Genomic DNA, 15562 nt, shown 5'->3' on the forward strand with positions numbered 1-15562 from the left:
CCATTTAAGGCTCAGATTAGGTGCTACCTCCTGTCCTGATTTCCCCAGTTATTAGTGCATCTCCTGCCAAATTATTTAGTCAGGAATCTTAAAGCACACACAGCTGAAGCTTTAATAAACATTAATTATCATACTGTTGGGTCCCAATAACTAAACAAAAACAGACTGGTTGTACATAGCCTACAGGAAAGCCATGATCTGGAGTCATATTGGAACATGACTGAACAGGTAAGACACAGATTCACCATTGTGCGTTCTCCATATTGCTTTAGCCAATATCATTGAAATTTCAATAACCTGGATTTTAGAGCAGTGCTTCATCCTGTCCTCAAAATAGCATAAACTTTGGTGGCTCCAATCGAAAGTAACTTATCTGTAGCCTGGCACATTGTGCCACATGTAACAGCCATGTCATCCTCAAAGATGGCTACAGGATCTTTCACATTGCCGACCAAAACCATCCTGTCTGCCTCATTTGACTTCCTTCTTTGTGAATGATCAAAGCAAGTTCCACATTTAGTCTGTCAGCAATTGAGGTCACTCTTTTAGCTCCACCAGCATCTGGTGACACGATGATGCAATTCCTCCATTCTGCAATATTTTCTCGAATCCATTGCAAGATTGCAGGTTCTGCATACAAGTTACCTACTGGAATATCAAAAAACCTCTGTATCTGAGAAGCACAGAGATCCATCCTAATGACATGATTGGCCCCAGACACTGAAAGCACACAGCCACAAGTTTTGCAGAAATTGGAGCACGACTCCTGTCTTCTTTATCTTGTCAGGCATGTGGAAAACATGGGATCACTGCAGTTACCCTGGATGATGATGATGCAATGTTGCAAGCATTGATCATAATAAGAAGCTCCTTCAAGTTCTCATTAATTTCCCCACAGCCACTCTGGAGAATGTAAACATCTCCTCTCACCCTTTCACCAATTTCTACACTGGTCTCCTGGTTACTGTATTTCTTGCTGACTGCTTTGCCCAGCTCCAGCCCCAACCTGTCCCCCACTTTCTGGGACAGGTCCTGGTGTGAGCTGCCACTGAATAGCACAATGTTGGGCATGGAGTGTGCTCAGTGGGGGGCGGCGACAGTGGTGGCAACAGCGGCTGCTGTTTCTTCTATTGGCGGACTATTCAGAACATTTTTTCATATGACTATAGATAGCTTTAATTTCTTCCTCTGAAAATGACCATTTATCAGTTGGGGGAATGAACAGCTCTTAAAAGGGCTTGGCAAATATTGACACCAGAGGAGCTAGTCCTTCTTGAACACTCCATAATCCCGTAATATATAACATTGCTTATATAATAACCAAGCTTGGCTTCATAGAGAAGACTTGAGAAACTGCATCTCCTTCCTTTCATTGCAGAGATAGGGGATTACAACCAGGCAATGTTGCATATACTGTAAGACACAATGTGTTCATTTTGATGAACTGCTTTTTCTTTTTTAAAAATCTTTGCTACAAGGGATGGAGTTTCTGAATAGAGGAAGGTGGAGGGATATATTCTTTTTTTTATAAATTTTTTTATTTTGCTTTTTTGGAGGGGGGAAGGCAGGACGATTAGGGTTAAGTGACTTGCCCAAGGTCACACAGCTAGTGTGTCAAGTGTCTGAGGCAGAATTTGAACTCGGGTCCTCCTGACTCCAGGGCTGGTGCTCTGCCACCTAGCTGCCCTCGGATATATTCTTAAATGAATATTTTATAAAATCAGTCTATTAACAAGCATTTATTAAGTGACTATTATATTCTAGGCATTGTATTGGGTGCTAGGAGATACAAAGATAAAAGTAGAAACAGTCCCTGCCCTCAAATGGCTTATAGTCTAGCTGGGGGGCACAATATGTAGCCATATTGGTAGATATATATTGGTAGTGTAAAGATGGATATAAGGTGATTTGGGTGAAAGGCAATAGAATTTGGGGGAGGGAGCCCTTTGAAAGAGTGACCAAATATGGAAGAATATGAAGACCAGAAAGCCCAGGCATTACCTTCCACTTAGAAGGGGCCTGAGTCTTAGATCTCAATGATCTGGTCCACATTGTGAGCGATGTCAAATCTTTACTATTCACAGTGGATCTCCTGATGTAAAGTGGCAATGATAAATAGAAACAGTACTAGGAACATGCAGGCTGCAGGACAGACGATGATACCTCTTGTACAGGCTTGATTATGGGTCAGAGTCATCCAAAGTAAGACAGTTAAGGGGCATACGTTATCCTCTTTCCCAACACTTTCCCAAATGTTTCCCAATGCTAGTGTTGATCCCCAGGCTTGCCCTATACCAGAACTCAGGATTGCTACCAAGTCAGCTAGTTCTATATCTCTCCCTCCTTGGCTAAATACCTCCAAAGTCATCAATGATCTCTTCATTGCCAAATCTGATGGCATTTTCTCAATCCTCATCCTTCTTGACCTCTGTTGATCTTCCTCTCCTGCATACTTTTTCCTCTCCAGGTTTTAGTGTCTTTGTTCTCTCCTGGTTCTCCTCCTCCACACCTAACCATTTCCTCTTGTCTCCTTTGCTAGATCTTTTCCTGGATCATGTGCAGTATTGTGGAAATCCCTCAGATGCTCTGTTCTTGGTTCTTTTCTTTTTTTTTTTCCCTCTTTACTGTTTTTATTGGTGATCTCATAAGCTACTGTAGTGCCAATGTGATATTCACAGCACCTATGGTGGCTATGAATATGCCAGAAATATTCATATTCAAAGAAATCTATACACAATAACAATGCAGAGGGCATCACCATCCCCAAGCCTTCCCCTTGCTAGGGCCTTCCCACAAACAAACACTCATAGTTCACTGCCTGCTTCCTCTCTCTCCCTCAGCTCTATTCTGACCAACTTCCTCTGGGCTCTGCTCCACTCTTCCAGCTCCACCTGTTTGGCAAGCTCCTCCCACCACAGACTCATGTGACTCAGGCTTCCACATGACTCAAGCAGGTCACATGGCCCTATTAACGGATGGGAAAGATCTTCCCATTAAGCAAAAATACATTAACAATACGGCTATCATGAGTTCAATGATCATTTCTATGCAGATGATTCCCAGTTTTAACCTCTCTCCTGACCTTCAGCTCCTCATCACCAATTTTCTCTTGGACTTCTTAAATTGGACGTCCTGTAGGCACCTCAAACTCAACTTGTCCAAAATATAACTATTTATCTTTCCTTCCAATTCTTTCCATTTTCTAGACTTTCCAGTTATTGTCAGAGGTACCTCCCATCCTCAGGTCACCCATGCTTACAACCTTGGTGCCATTTTCCGCTTCTCACTTGCATTCACCACATATTTCTAATTTGTTGTGACATACTCTGGTTTCTACCTTGACAGTATCTTTCACACTTGTATCACAACATCTTGTAACACAATATCTTCCACACTTCCATGTGGAGAGTCCATTATATTTTTACAATTTGGTCCTCTGTCACCACTGCCACTCTGATTCAGACCCTTATTATCTTACCTCTGGACTATTTCAATAATCTTTTGGGGGAGTGGGTCTGCTTGCCTCAAGCCTCTCCCAACTCTGAGCCAACTTCCACTCAGCTGCCAAAGTGATGTTTCTAAATGCTTAGGTCTGACCATGTCACTCCCCTACTCAGAATACTCCAGAGGCTCCCCATTTGCTCCAGAACAAGATATTGAATACTGTGTTTTGCATTTAAATCCCTTCACAACCTGGCCCCTATCTACCTTTTCAATGTTCTTGTTATCTGCTCACTCCAACACACTCTAAGAAATGGGGCCACTACCCTCCATAACATACCTGGGGACTATATATTGACTTAGAAAATCACATATTAACATCATCTATATCCTATTGTCTTTGTACTAATTTTGATAAATATTTCCCAATTATATTTTGATCTGATTCAGGCAGCCCCTGGGAGTGTTTTGGTTGTTTCTGACACACATTTCTGGGCTGGATGTTCGCCATATCTGGGGAGATGAACTCTTTCCCTTCTCATCGCTGCCTCATGGCTTCGCTGGCTTGATTTAGGACTTGGTTTAAATCTCACTTTCTTCAGGGACTGATCGACCCAGTCTATCCCCTCCAGAATTATCTGCCACTTACATTGTCCACATCTCGTACGTACAGTTACTTGCCATTGTCTCCTCTGTGAGAACATGAGCTCTTGGAGGGCAGCAAGCACATTTTTGCTTTTTGTTGTGTCCCCTGTGCTTAGCACAGTCCCTGACACAGTATAAGCACTGAAATTCTGCTTGTGGACCAACCCAGTGGCTAGGGGATCCCTTTCTTTCTTGCATTCATGCTAGTTCTATCACCATAGCTTCCCTTCACCCATGCTGTTAGAAAGCAAAGCACTTCTCAACAATATAACCCTGTGTCCCCTAAGCCCTTTCTGGGAAGGAACTGTCTGGACCACCTCTGAGGAAAGGGGATTTTTCAATTGAGGGCACCTGAGCTCTTTCCCCAGGACATATTGAACACTTTGGGAGGGAGAGGAAACTTTATACATCAGTGAAGGAATCGTTTGTCTTTCATTCTTGAAGAGGACCATGACTCGGGAAGATGATGCCATGACTTGAACATGAATTGGATTTAAGTGAGGGGGGACTGTGCAAAGTCACCAGCCTCACTTTCTCCTCTGGGACCATCTGGGCTCATTGGGACATAGATCAGGATGAAGGGAGATGACCCCATTCAGGAAGGGAATAAAAAAGATCTGGTTAGGGTCAGTCAGAACTGAGTCTCACAGCAATCCATCTGTATCTAGTAAGTCTTCCTGGAGGCTGGATACAAGAAAACACTAGATAGGAGGGTCTTCTCCCTGCTTAAGGTGGCCTTGATTCATCACAGACACAGATTCTTGGAGGTAAGACACCTGACCTTGGCAATTAGGACCATGGGATGAATCTGCTGATTAGTTGGGGCACACCTCATGCCCTGAGATGGGATGAGAGAATCAATTTGCCAGTTGGGGATAAATTGAGGGTTAGGTAGCTCCTATTGGTACAAGAGGCCTAATTGGGCAGGAGTAGTTCCCTCATCCCTGGTTAGGGGGAATCAAATGGTTTTCCAGACCCAGCCCAATGTGGCATCACAGCCCCTGTGCCTAGATTGGCAATGGACCCACAACCCAACTTGCATTGTTTTTTATCATGGTTTTGATTGGTTGTTTGGTTTAGCAGAGGGTATATGATGTCCCTGATGGGTGTTGACACACTATGTGCAATAGACGGTGCCAGCGAAATTCCTTCATTGGTTCTGATACCAAAGAGGAGGGCCTTGGATTCCCCAGTCTTGTTCTCTCCAGGCCCCAGACTACCCCACTGCTCAGGAATAAGCATGAAGATCTTATCTGATTTAGCCCTTAAGGCTATTTTACAGGGCAGCCCTGGGGATTATAGCTCAACTCATTGCCAGGACCCTGATTACCCAGGGCATCTCTTGTTATTAGATTTGTGGCTGCTGAAGTCCGGTTGCATATGACTTTCACAAAGAGGGCAGAGCCATCAGTAAACTGCTCTGTCCATCAACAAGGATTTATTAAGCTCTCATGATGTGCCAGGCACTGTGCTAAGCACTGGGGATACAAAAAAAGGAAGAAAAAGAGGAAAAACATAGTCACTGTGCCCAAGGAGTCCATATTCTAATGGAGAAAACAAGTAAAAATTCTGCATATAAGATATATCAAGTGTAAAGGGAAGGTCACCTCAGAGGCCTCAGTCACTGTGGCCTCATCTGGCTCAGTCAACAACATGTCACCAATGTGGTGGCATCCTTCAGTGCCCTCAGGAAGGGAGGTCTCTTTAGGTCTTTGCCCACTAGAATGTGACATTATAAGGGAGAGTTCAGGTGATCCTGGGGAAAGATTATAAAGGTAAAGATGAGCTGCTTTTAACCAGTTCTGTGATAACCACATAGGGAAAAAAAGTATTGGTGAGGTTGATAACTGCCTTTTACTCTCTCTGGGCCTGGAATATCTGTTCCACCATGATGATAGTGTCAAGGCTGGATGCAGTGACGGGCAAATTCTTCACTTTTTTCTGTGGTATATTGTAAGTCTTAGATGCCATGCACCTTTCTCATGGGCCACAATACAGGGAATTGGTATTGGCAGAGAGCCTGTCACATAATAGGCACTTAGTAAATGTTGACTGATTGATAGTGAAGTACTCTGGCTTCTTTTATCTCTATGACTAGACAGGAAATATCTTTAATCCCCCCTCGTGACCCAGAATTATTTGGTGTCAAGTAAGGGGTGACTCAAGTGACTACAGAGGTTCCCATTTTAGCCCACCCACAGTAACTGGCACAGAGGTTGCTGAAAGGACCAATATAGACACCAGTTCTCAAGAGCTTATGATACCTTCTGTCTTTGTGGCCTGCCCTCCATAACCTCCTGTGAAAACTGGGATGCCCTGATGGATCCACTGGGGGTCCTTTAGGTATGAGAGTAGCCTGGCCTGGTAGACACTGATTCCATACATGAATATTTTCAACCTCAGCAGTAAATCTGTGGGGTAAATTTGTGCCAATGGACAGAAACCTTCTCAGAGGAAATGAGCTTCCATCTGTTCAGCTGTCCCACAAAGCTATCTTTATCTTCTGATGTGAGTTTAATGAGTGTAATGGACGGAGTATTTTGTGTTGCCTGTATTTGTTCTCTGAGTCTTTTAAATTTTAAGCATTTTCTGTAGAGAAGTAAATAAATAGCTGTCCTATACCTGATACTAATGTTGTATATTTTCTAGAAGGGACCCTGTTACTCACTTTTGGGAAGATCCTATATATAGCTTTACCTAAGTTTTGTCATTGAGATTTCCCTGGAATATAATTGTGGAGAAAAGTCAGAGTCATTGAGGGACAGAGAGAGAAACTTGACTCTTCTTTTTCAAGTCAGGCCCTCTAAGATGAACCCAACTCTATGAGATCATGGAGCCCCTTGTGGATGAAAATCTGTTTTAGCATTTTTGGCTGCCATGTCACATGATGAACATATTGAGTTTGCAATCCACTAAAACCCACAGTTATTTTTTCAGATAAACTACTCTCTAGTCCTCTTTTCCTGCTATTGTACTTAGATCAATTTCATTAATCCAGGTATAAGACTATTATTTTTCCCTATTACATTTTGCTTTATTAGATTCAAGCTCAATACTCTAACCTGTTAAGATCTTTTTGGATCTTGACTCTATTTTCTATTTCATTAGGTCTCCCTTCCAGTGTTACGTTATTTGCAAATTTGCTAATTATGTCATTTCTACCTTTATCTCATTATTAAACATGTATGACAGCATAGGGCCCAACATAAATCTCTGAGACCCTCCACTGGAGATCTTTTTTTTTCTTTTTGGAGGGCAATTGGGGTTAAGTGACTTGCCCAAAGTCACACAGCTAGTAAGTGTGTCAAGTGTCTGAGGCCAGATTTGAACTCAGGTCTTCCTGACTCCAGGGCTTGTGCTCTATTCACTACAACACTTTGATGCTCCCACTGGAGATCTTTATCCATTTTGATGTAGAACCATTAGTGACTATTCTTTGAGGTCAGGCATTCAAGCAATTATAACTCCATTTAATTGTTCAATTGGGTAGCCCTCATTTTTCTGTCTTTTACGGAAGAATCACATGAGATATTTTGTCAAATATTTTGCTAAAATCGTGGTAAATTAATCTATAGCTTTGATATCTTGATTAATCTATAGAATCTCCTGATCTACCTGTTTAGTAACCTTAAAAAAGGAAATAAGCTTATTTTGGCAACCAAGCCATGCTGGTTATTTATATTTTTATTTCCTCAATTTTGTTTCCTAGATGTTCAGCAACCATTTCTTTCATAATACATTCTAGAATTTTCATAGGAATTGAAGTCAAGCTCAATGGCCTATATCTAGCTCCTGACATGACCTTCTTTCTCATGAAGGAACCTCCAAATAGATGCCCCAGGGTCAAGGTACTGTGAGGCTTCCTAGTTAATCAACAGCTAACAGGCATCCCACTGATGTATTTACTTTTTCCCCCCCTAGACAGATGGAGGACACAACTAGTTCAAAGCGAAGGCATTTAATGAAATTGCATAGTAAGGAAAGTAGCAATAGAACATTCCCACCCCTCCCCAACCTAGAGCATACTCTTCCACAAATATGCATATCATCAGTGGGAAGGGTGTGTATGCATCGGGATGACACGTGAGAGATACACATATGGAGTACATATGTGCCAGGAAACACATATGGAAGGGCAACTCATGGGGAGCTTCCACTCTCTAGGGTCATCTCTGGATGACATCACAGCACTGTTCTCTATGGGGCTGTCCCCACGAGGTGCTGATCTCTACTGGTTCTGTTCCTGGACACCAGGTGATGTTTCTTGCTGTTTGTCCGCTGGGCATTGTCTCTGCTGATGTCTACATCTTACTGTCTTATGAGCTTCTCTGCTTTCCATTAGGTATCAGTCTCATGGTCTGGTGTTTTCTACTAGGCATTACTACCTGATGCAAGCTTCTGAGTTTAATCTCTTCAAAATCACCAACCAGCTACCTCATCTCCAATCTACTAGGGCAAGAAGCCTCTCCCCAGTAAGGGCAGGCTGACAGCTCTTTATCCAGCCCATACCCAGATGACAAAATCCAGGCAGAGTGACCCCACTCCCTCCAATTTAGTCTTTTCTTCTTCAATCTCTATCTGGAGCTGAGATCATAATATTTTGTTCCAGACAATTATCTGATTTAGAGTTAGAAATTCCCAAGTTTAATAATAGAGGCAAATCCAAAGGTAAAATAGAGAATTTTGATTACATGAAATTGAAATGCTTCTTCATAAAGTTAATGTGTTTAGGATGGAAGGGAAACAGTTGACTGGGGAAAAATATTTGTATTGAATACCTCGTATTAGGATTGGGTATCCAAGACATATAAGCAACTGACAGAAATGTGTGATTCCTGTATAACCTATATCAGATTGCATGCTGTCTTGGGGGAGAGGAGAGCAGAGGGAGAGGGAGAAAATTTAAAACTCAAAATCTTATAGAAGTGAATGTTGAAAACTAAAAAATAAATAAATAAAATTATATGTAAAAAGAAAACTGAAATTAATTATTTATCTATTCCATTGTATTATGGAAAAACTTATTTATCCATAAGCTAGTTATGAAAGCTATATATGGATACATTAAGTTTATTCTTCTAAATAACATATCATCAACTAAATGAATTTTTATTTTTAATTAACACTAATTAAATGTGCCCTTTTGCAATGGAAATCTATCATTTTACCAGAGTACCAAGTTTTGCTTCATTTAAAAATAAATTTATACAAACATATAAACTGTACAAAAAGAGAAACATATGATTCTCCAATATAGAAATAGTCAAAGGCTATGAATAAATAGGTCTCAAAATGAGAATTGTAAACTATTATTCATATGAAAGAATGCTCCAAATAACCAATAATAAGAGAAATGCAAATCATATAATCTTGAGGTTTCAACTCATACCCAGAAAATTGACAAAGATGATAAAACATGGAAATAGTTGTTGGAGAGGGTGTAGAAAGATAGTCATGCTAATCAATTGCTGGTGGCACTATGAATTAGTATGACCAATCTGAAAAGCAATTTGGAATTATGCAAATAAAATGGCTAAAATACCCTTACCCTTTTACTGCTATGCAAATACCCCAAGGAGATCATTGACAAAAAGAAAAACTCCATCTATACGAAAATATTTATAGCAATACGTTTTTGTGTTAGCTCATTGATTGAGGAAGGGCTAAACAAATAGTGATGTAAGAAATGATAACTATTTTGAATATGGAGAAGCCTGGGAAGCCTTACCGGAACTGATGCAAAGTGAAATAAGCAGAACCAATGACTACAATGCTGTAAGTAAAAAGGACAACCGCCACAAAACAATTGAAAATTAGTGTTGCAAAATTATAAAGAATAAACTTGGGTTCAAAGATATGATAATACATATCTTTTCACTCTTTTGCAGAGGTGGAGGAGGGTGTAGAACATTGCCAATATCTTCAGATTTTTCGGTTGTACTGATTGGTTTTTGCTGATTTTTAAAAACTTTTTCTCAGAGACAGCTCTCTGAGAGGTGGTATAGAGTGACACAAGGAAATCTAATTGATAAAAAAAGATATTAATAAAACTCCATTAAAAAAGAAAAAGAATATTGTAAAATTATAAATATAGAGCCTTCACATGTAGAGAGATGTCCTTGTGTAGTTCACAGGGTGGCAGAAAAGACATATTTAGTCTTTTTTCCTTCCACCCTTCTCTAAGGGAGATTTTTGTTTCTGCTAGGAGAGGAAGCTGTAGGTTGGAACCAGATGCCACTGTGCTCTTATATAAAGAGAGGATACCGGGCTAGGATTATATATCTATCTGCTACCCTTAAATATCATTGATCTAGGGGATATTATTAGGTTAACTCTAATTTCTCATTGCTATATCATTATTACAACTGGGGAGAAAGAGATCTCCAAGCTCTATATCCAAGGCTTGACTCCTTTTCCACAAAATACAAGTTCTACAATGAATAGATATAGTGAATAGCAAAGAAACCAATTTATCCAAATCATAGCAACACAGAAATCTGAGAAGCTATATATAGAAGAATTCATACTAGATAATACTGAATGAAAAAGCTCTCCAATTGGGAGAGAGTTAATTCAGCTCAACCAAGAGAGAGATTCCTAGATCTTACCCAGGAGGTTAAAGCCCTTGCAGTCTCTAATGTAATAAGCTGGGAATATGGACATGACTGAGGCTTTCAGCTTCTTTCATATCTGCCCAGAGTCTTTTCCTTCAGCAGTATGAAGTGGGGTTGGCCTCTCCCATCTTCCCTCTCAAAGCAGAAGACCAGAAGAGCCTTAAATGAAGGATTCTCAATCAGTGTCAAAGAATACAAGAAGCTTGATGAGTCCCAAAGGGGACTGGTGAAGGCTGGAGCTCCTCTACCCCTCACCAACTCTGCCCTGCCCCCTGTACAAGGCAGGGCCTCCATCTTTACCAATAAGGATATCGGCCCATATCAATGGGCTTGGGGACAGGGGTTCCATTAAGAATACACTTGGTCCCAAAAAAACAATGTTAGAAGACACCCCCTCCAACTCCACTGCAGAGGTGGGGAGAGGGGCCCACTGGTATGGAATAAAGCCTGGAATGACAAGGGGTGGTTTGTTTGATGAAATTTCTCCTTCACTTTTTTCTTTAAAAACAACAACAACTTTGTTTGAAGCGATGACTCTGGGTGGGAAGCAAGGAGAAGGATATAGGGGGACATCTAGGTGATATAAAAACAAAATATATCAATAAAAGTCTATTTAAAAATAGAAATTTCCAAGATATTTTCTTGTGTTCTTTGCAATTGAATCTGATTCTAGTGAAAGAGGCAATGTTATTGTCTCCCACCCACTTGGCCCTCATTCTGAACTTTAATAAGTCAAGTTGAATAAGTAAGCATTTATTGAATACTTAGTGCTAGGCACTGTGCTAAGTGCTGAGAATACAAATACTAGCAGAAAGCACCTGCCCTCAAGGAGCTTATATTCTAATGGGGATCAGACAGCAAATTTCACTAAAATTCCCTGATCTTTTTCAGACAAAGTGTTATCTAATAATTCCCTACTTTTCCTATCTCATATTTGTAAAGTTGATTTTTTTTTACCAAAATATAAGACTTACATTTAACCTCATTAGGTTTTAGCTTATTAGATTTAGCCCTGTGTTTTCCCTGTGGAGCTCTTTTTAAATCCATCCAACACATTAGGGGTATCTTCTACTGCAACTTTCTGTTGCTAAGATGATGAAGAAGAAAAGAGGACATGGTTTAAAGAGATCCATGTGTATGCCCAGGGAACTCTTTGACCCATGTAGATATTAAAGAGGTAGATACCTGATATTTCTATGAAGATGGAAGCCAATGGAACCAAGATTGGAAGGTCAACAGGAAACTGGGAAATAATTTTTGCAGCCAGTGTATAAAGGCTTCATTTCTAAAATATATAGAGAACGGAGTCAAATTTATAAAAATAGAAGTCATTCCCATGGTCAAAGGATATGAACAGGCAATTTTCAGATGAAGAAATTAAATATATCAGGGTGGCATGGCTAGGTGGCGCAGTGAGTAAAGTGCTAGCCCCGGAGTCAGGAGGACCCGAGTTTGGTTCCGGCCCCAGACACTTAACACCCACACACACAAAAAAAACTAGCCGTGTAACCTTGGGCAAGTTACTTAACCCCAATTGCCCTCCAAATGGCAAAAAAAAAAGAAATTAAAGATATCTATAGTCATATGAAAGAATGCTCCAAATAAGTATTGATTAGAGAAATGCAAATCAAAATAACTTTGAGGTGCCACCTTATACCTGTAAGATTGACTAATATGACAAAAAAAAGCAATATATGAAGATTATAAAGTACCTAGGCCTTTAGGAAGTGTTAGGGGCACCAAAGCTAAGAATGTGCCAAGTTGGGGGAGGCTAGGTGGCACAGTGAATACAGCACCAGCCCTGGAGTCAGGAGGACCTGAGTTCAAATGCGGCCTCAGACACCTGACACATTTACCAGCCGTGTGACTTTGGGCAAGTCACTTAACCCCAATTGCCCTCCAAAAAGCAAAAAACCCAAAACATAACAAAAACAAAAACAAAGAATGTGCCAAGTCTGTTGGTGGAAGGTAAAGACAACAAAGGAGTCTTTCTGGTTGTGTCCTAGACATGAGGAAATCCAAAGAAAGGATAGAAAGGCTACTCAGTGTTGATGGGAGAATGATAAGCCTTCCTCTCTCCTAAGCAAGGAAGAACTACTCAATCCCTAATTTAATTCTGTATTCTATTTCAACTTCCACTAAAGCTCTACTTCAATATTTTGTCTTGGCATGGAAGTGAATCTGGGTCTTAGCTCAGTGGGTAAGCTAGTGAATCACAAACTCTGGAAGGCTGGACAAGCTGGACTTCTTTTTTTTTTTTATTAAAAAAAATTTATTTACTATTAGTTTACAACATTCAGTTCCACAAGTTTTTGAGTTCCAAATTTTCTCCCACCCCCTATGACGGCATGCAATCTTCACAATTTACCTTCACATTAAACATTAGTCAAGTTGTAAAGAAGAGTTATAACCAATGGAATGAAAAATGAGAAAGAAACAAAACAAAACAAAATGAAAGAGAGAGTAAGCAGTTTGCTTCAATCCACATTCAGACTCTGTAATTCTTTCTCTGGATGTGGATAGCCTTTTCAATTGTGAGTCCTTTGGAGTTGTCTTACAACCTTGCATCGCTGAGAGGAGCCCAGTCTGTCAAAGTTAGTCATCACAGATACAATGTGTCTGTAATTGTGTACAATGTTCTCTTGGTTCTGCTCCCCTCACTTCGCATAAATCTTTCCAGGTTATCATGGAGTCCCATCTGCTCCTCATTTCTTACAGCACAATAGTATTCCATTACATTCAAATACCATGGTTAGCCATTCCCCAATTTATGGGCATCCCCTTGATTTCCAATTCTTTGCCACCACAAAAAAGCTGCTATAAATATTTTTGTACATAGGAGTCCTTTTCCCACTTGTATGATGTCTTTGGGATACAGCCCATTGCTGGGTCAAAGGGCATGCATATTTTTATAGATCTTTGGGCATAGTTCCAAAATGTTCTCCAGAATGGTTGAATCAGTTCACAACTCTACCAACAATGCATTAGTATTCCAATTTTCCCACATCTTCTCCAGCATTTATCATTTTCATGTTTTGTCATGTTAGCCAATCTGATAGGTGAGATGTGGTATCTAAGAGTTGTTTTGATTTGAATTTCTCTGATCAATAGTGACTTACAGCATTTTTCATATGCTTATAGATATCTTGAATTTCTTCCTCTGAAAACTGCCTATTCATATCCTTTGACCATTTATCAATTGGGGAATGACTAGTATTCTTGTGAATTTGACTCAGTTTTCTGTATGTTTTAGAAATGAGGCCTTTATCAGAGACATTGGTTGTAAAAATTCTTGGAAAAACTTCTAATGTAGGCTCAGTGATGGCCTGTTGTCCAAAAACCAGCCTAACTAAGCCTGGAATTGTGAGGCTGATTGCAGAGTGACTTTTTGACCACAGGAACTCTCAAAAACTATTGACTTGAGTTTTAGAAGGGTGGCAATCTTCATTAATGGAGAGGGTAGCCTTGTTGATCAAATTTAATACAGAATTTATCTCACATGACTTTGGAAGCTCTCTCTATCCCAAGGTCAGTGTAGGGTATTTGGTAAATATGGCTTGAACCCCTATCTAGAGCACTTTCTACTTCACAGACCAGGATAATAAATAATAAATAATTGACAAATTGCAAAACTTCTAACTAGGACAGAAGAGCAAAGTAAATAATAAGGGGGGGGGTGTGAAATTCCCTTATTTACAAAGGGGTAGGATCTTCCCACGACTCTTAATTTCCCACCAGACTATATTCCTCTGGACTTATCCATTATTTCCCAGAAACTTCTTCATCCTGGAATGTCACTTCAATAGAGTAAGTATACCTTCTATCTCTGGGTTCCTCTTTCTGATGGTTCAGCTCCTCCTGGGACCTCCATTTAAGGTGGTCACCCAGGACTTCCCCATCATGTACCTGGTACTTTCTCCCTGCCCCTACCCTTCCCCCCAGTTTCCTTTTATGTGTTGTCCTTTCCAATAGAATATAAGTTCCTTAAGGCCAAGGAATGTCTTATTTTTACTTGTATCTGTATTCCCAGAATTCAGCACAATGCTAGCATATAGTAATATGCTATATTAATTAATGCTTGTTGACTGACTGACAGAAACTTCCTGGATAACTCATACTCCTAGCTGGCATATATCTCCTACTCATACATCTTAGCTGGCATATATCTCACTGCTAAGTCTTCCAGCAACTAGCTGGTGCCTCACTGCTGATCCCTATCCTGACTCTGCAATTGCTGCTTCTGTCCACGTATGAAAGTTATTTATCCCTTTTCTGCTCCTCTGATGAATTGTGGTTGTCATCTGCAGGAGTTATTGTCTATTGCCCACACTTTTTCTTCCTTTTGGTGAGGCTTTCTAGTCAACATGCCTAGTGCTAATCAACCTATTTTCAATGATTTTGTCAGTCATACCCACAGTTACAGCACATACCGCACACAGACACACAGACACAGACACAGACACAGACACACACAAGACCATTCAGAGCATGATGCTAGCTTTTTTTCCCCCCACCACTTTGGTGGAAGGTTGTCAATATATAGACAGGGGTGAATAAATTCTTTTCAACTCCTATTACACCCCTTTGAGCTGGGAAAATTTCCTCAAAACTTCAATAGCCCTAGAGGAGGTTTAGTAGGACTGGGGGGAGTTGAAGCAGAAATGGTTATCTTTCCTTTTTTATTATTTTTTTCTTTTACACCACTTCTTTATAATTTGTTTACTTTTACTTTACAAGATTCATTTCCACAATTCCTTTAGTTTCACATTTTCTCTCCCTCCCCCCCATGGCGGCATATAATCAAGTATAATATCTGCAAATACTTTCATATTAGACATTACTCAGGTGATAAAGAAGGATTG

The 15562-nt window shown here is 40.2% G+C and overlaps 1 pseudogene; it reads right to left on the reverse strand.

The window, feature by feature from the left end:
• Positions 1–204: 204 nt before the first annotated feature.
• LOC138154144 (ribose-phosphate pyrophosphokinase 2 pseudogene) lies at positions 205–1071 on the reverse strand (annotated as a pseudogene).
• Positions 1072–15562: the final 14491 nt, after the last annotated feature.

This window comes from Petaurus breviceps, unplaced genomic scaffold, assembly GCF_028583685.1.
Source record: "Petaurus breviceps papuanus isolate PSGF00001 unplaced genomic scaffold, PetGlider_PUasm1.0 108, whole genome shotgun sequence".
NCBI classification, from domain to species: domain Eukaryota; kingdom Metazoa; phylum Chordata; class Mammalia; order Diprotodontia; family Petauridae; genus Petaurus; species Petaurus breviceps.